Source organism: Penaeus chinensis, chromosome 15, assembly GCF_019202785.1.
Source record: "Penaeus chinensis breed Huanghai No. 1 chromosome 15, ASM1920278v2, whole genome shotgun sequence".
NCBI classification, from domain to species: Eukaryota; Metazoa; Arthropoda; class Malacostraca; order Decapoda; family Penaeidae; genus Penaeus; species Penaeus chinensis.
The window spans coordinates 3985493-3990492 of record NC_061833.1 but is presented as its reverse complement, the minus strand read 5'-3'; positions in this window follow the sequence as shown (position 1 = coordinate 3990492).

The window sequence follows — 5000 nt, the reverse complement described above, 5'->3', positions numbered from 1 at the left end:
ACACACACACACACACACACACACACACACACACACACACACACACACACACACACAAAATGTGTATTTATATTCTTACACACATACACATCTATTTGCACAAGCACATACAAAGAAAATTATCTGCATATAATTCTTTACTCCCTTCATACCTATCATTATACATTCCTTAATACATGCGTGTGCCATCATTGTTACAAAATTATGCAACTGCCAACCCCATCCCCTCGCGAACAGACCAGCAGTGAGATGCAACAGGAAAGGAAAAGGAATGCTTGCAGTAGGCAGTCTCATGCTTAAGCTGTAATTGTGCGAAGTAGTGAAAGCTAAGCAAGCACCGGGATACCGACCGACCCGCTGGACACGAAGTTGATGGACTTGCGCTGACAAGGGAAAGTGGAAAACGCGATACGAGCAGAAAGGGTAGGAGGAAACTACAGTCCGTATATATGTAGGTGTATATATGTATATATATATGTATGTGTGTGTGTGTGTGTGTGTGTGTGTGTGTGTGTGTGTGTGTGTGTGTGTGTGTGTGTGTGTGTTTGTGTATGTATATATATTTATATGCGAACGTGTGTGTATATATATATATATATATATATATATATATATATGCTTACGTATATATATACTTATATGTGTGTGAGTATTAACATATATATATATATATATATATTAACATATATATGTGTGTGTGTGTGTGTATGTGTGTGTATTAACATGCACACACACACACACACACACACACATACACACACACACAGATATATATATCTATGTATGTATGTATGTATGTGTGTATATATAAATATACACGGAAGCACACACACATACGAGCATACACGCATTTTTACTGTATACATACGCTGTATACCTACTTTTATTATTCATCCCTCCTTTCCTTCTTTAATCTTTTATGTTCTTCCTCCTCTCAACCGACAAGGAAAAGATGATTTTTAACACCACTGAACACCATCCCATATACAGGTGTGGCATATATATATTTTTTCTAAATCCAACTGAAAGCATCACATGACAGGGAAAGAGGGAATTTAGACGCAGACAGACTGCAATTACCCGTGTCTGCAATGTGCAAGAAGCAACGAAGAGAAAGCCTGATGGAAAGACATCCTTGGGCGTTGACACTGAAAACTACGTAGTATATAAGATATATTTTCAGTGATGATAAAGACATTTTCGTTGATTTATGAGACAGCAGGTGAAGTTAGATCATAAATTCGATTTGAAATTATATGAAGTCAGAATAAACAGAAACAAGAACGAGGACACGGAATATAATTAAGAAACTACCAGTTGGTTACTGTGACTGGTTGTTATCATTCGTGTAACTACGTGATTGCGAAACAAAGTAAAACATGTATGGTTCGTAAGATCAATTTTATTTCTAATTTACAAAACATTTCGTCACCTTGCGTAAAATAATGTGTATGAAAGTGATCATATGTCAGATCTTTTCATCGAAAAATCCATAGCGATTTATGAGTATCAGTTTGTATTTACATACAAAACAGTTACGCACATGAACCTCACAGACGTACATACATAACCCTTATGATTTTATCAATACCCGCTTGAAAACCCACCAACCCTTGGCGCAGACCCTTCCATCCCGCATCCCAGAGATATGCATCAGCTCAGCCTTTACGCAAGAGAGCTGCCCTTCCTTCCCAAGCTAAGGTGGCTGACGGACGGCGGGTTCGTGAGACGGAGTGTGAAGACACACACCTGCACGAACGCTTCTTTGTCCCCCGCATGTGTCGTATATTTGCGAAGCTAGTGATTATGAAGAGCAATTTTTCTTTCTTCATTCAGACCAAACTGCGTAGCCAGGGAATGAATCTATCAGATTTCTTTTCAATTTGAGCCAAGGAAAAAAATAGAAAACGTGCGAAAGATAACCGACCGGTCGACACGAACATCCGAACAGCCGTGCATACGGATACATCCGGATCGCCTTTGTCTTCTGCGAATTTCTTCAAGAACGCCTCTCTTTGTTGCTGCCACGGCCGTCTGGTGTTGGTGGTCCTCATGCTCTCGTTCTCTACGCCTTCTCTGTGAACCCTCTCTCTTTCTGCCCTCCCCTCCCCACCTCCCTCTTGTGTGCCTTTCTCTAGCTCTGTCTATGTGCTGCTCTTTTCTCTTTCTCTCTCTGTTTGTTTATCTGTCTCTCTCTGTCGGTCTTCTCCCACCCCCCCTCTATACCTGTCTCACTCTTTCTCTCCTCCCTCCCCCCCCCCTCTCTCTCTCTCTCTCTCTCTCTCTCTCTCTCTCTCTCTCTGTCTCTCTCTCTCTCTTTCCTCCTTCCTTCCATTCCTCTCTCTCCCTCCTTCCCTTCCTTTCTCCCTCCTCCCTTCCCTCTCTCCCTCCTCCCCTCTCTCTCTCCCTCCTCCCCACTCTCTCTCCCTCCCTCCCCCTCTCCCTTCTTCCCTCCCTCTCCCTCCTTCCCTCCCTCTCCCTCCTCTCCTCCTCCCTTCCTCCCTCTCAGATGCAGCGTGTTCCTCCTCCTGCTGCTTCTCCCTTACGACGTCCAGATCCATAAATAGAGAACAAAGACTTCGGGGTTTAAGAACGCGTGACGCCGCCCCATTGCGAATCAGAGAACATTGAATGCCCCTCATCGCTAGCGTAGACAGGAGTATCCATTACAAATTGCCGGACGAAATTTTCTCTCTCTCTCTTTTCTGCTTTGTGTTTCGCTGTGCTTAATGGATTCGTTTTGCTAAATCGTGGTATCAACTGCATCAAAATCGTCAGGGACACCATTCAATCGCAAGGGACGGAGATAATTTGATTTCGTCATGTGTAATATTTTTTAATAGATGAAAACTTTGGCATTTATGTACTTGAATATAATGTTTAGTATCAGATTTCTCTCTCACGCTGTCCTGTATAAACTGACTGTACTAAGGAGCCAGAATACGAGAAATCGTGAGTTGGATCGATCATCGTTATAGATTTAAAACACAAAGTCATAAGTCACCACGTTATTATCTGCAAGCCTGCGGTTTCGATGTCATATTACCTGTAGGAGATTTTATTAACAGAATATCTAACAAGTTAGCGAAACCTAGGAGTGCGCATTCGGTGCCATTAAAATAGCGCATGTTATGAAATGCATGTCTGAGCAAAAGTATTATGACGTCAACAATCACTCAGGAATATCACTCTCTCTCTCTCTCTCTTTCTCTCTCTTTATCTCTTTCTCTCTCTCTCTCTCTCTCTCTCTCTCTCTCTCTCTCTCTCTCTCTTCTCTCTCTTCTTATCTCTTTCTTTGTCTCTCTCTCTCTCTCTCTCTCTCTCTCTCTCTCTCTCTCTCTCTCTCTCTCTCTCTCTCTTCTCTCTCTCTCTCTATCTTTCTCTTTCTCTCTCTCTTTCTCTCTCTCTCTCTCTCTCTCTCTCTCTCTCTCTCTCTCTCTCTCTCTCTCTCTCTCGCTCTCTCTCTCTCTCTTTCTCTCTCTCTCTCTCTCTCTCTCTCTCTCTCTCTCTCTCTCTCTATCTTTCTTTCTCTTTCTCTCTCTTTCTCTCTCTCTCTCTATATATATATATCTCTCTCTCTTTCTATATTTCTCTCTTTCTCTCTCTCTTTCTCTCTTTCTCCCTCTCTCTCTCTTTTTTCTCTCTTTTTCTCTCTCTCCCCCCCCTCTCTCTCTCTCTCTCTCTCTCTCTCTCTCTCTTTCTCTCTCTCTCTCTCTCTCTCTCTCTCTCTCTCTCTCTCTCTCTCTCTCTCTCTCTCTCTCTCTCAATCTCTCTCTCTCTCTCTCTCTCTCTCTCTCTCTCTCTCTCTCTCTCTCTCTCTCTCTCTCTCTCTCTCTCTCTCTCTCTTTCTCTCTCTTTCTTTCTCTCTCTCTCTCTCTCTCTCTCTCTCTCTCTCTATCTATCTTCTCTCTCTCTCTCTCTCTCTCTCTCTCTCTCTCTCTCTCTTTCTATATTTCTCTCTTTCTCTCTCTCTTTCTCTCTTTCTCCCTCTCTCTCTCTCTTTTCTCTCTCTTTTTCTCTCTCTCCCCCCCCCTCTCTCTATCTCTCTCTCTCTCTCTCTCTCTCTCTCTCTCTCTTTCTCTCTCTCTCTCTCTCTCTCTCTCTCTCTCTCTCTCTCTCTCTCTCTCTCAATCTCTCTCTCTCTCTCTCTCTCTCTCTCTCTCTCTCTCTTTCTCTCTCTCTCTCTCTCTCTCTCTCTCTCTCTCTCTCTCTCTCTCTCTCTCTCTCTCTCTCGCACACATACACACACGCACACTCATAATACAAATATGCACACAGTAATTTTTCCTTGTGAATACTCACACTTTTTTCAGCGGATGGTAAAGAATCAACACTTCTTTTTTTTCTCATATTGATCCACATAGTTTAAGATATCTTCGCATGATATCAGCATGTATATCTCTCCACTGATTTATATAATTTAGGTTTTCGCTCATGAGGTATTAATGACAGTTCGATATTGCCCCCCACCCCACCCCTTACCCGACCCCCCTACCCCCTCCTACCCCCGTGGATCGTAAGGACGTGCCCATTTTGAATTGGCTTTGATATATTACCCACGATAATATAAACTAAAGTTAGATTATATATTAAACTAGGATATATTTATATAAAAAACGTGATAGCACATTACAACACATCATCGGAATAGGAAACTGTTCAATAAAGTTCAATATCGTCTTTTCATTTTTGTCGGTTGAGAATAAGAAGGAGACGAATAAAAGGAGACGATGTAAAGAAGGAAAAGAAGGAGGGAAAGAAAGGGAATGGGATAAATGAAGGAAAGAAAGAGAGAGAAATTAAAAGAAGGAGAAGAATAAGAGAGACGAAATAAAGAAGGAAAAGGAGGGAAAGAAAAGGAATGGAATAAATGAAAGAAAGAAAGAGAGAGGAATTAAAAGGAGAAGAATAAGAGGAGACGAAATAAAGAAGGAAAAGAAGGAGGGAAAGAAAAGGAATGGGATAAATGAAGGAAAGGAAGAGAGAGGAATTAAAAGGAG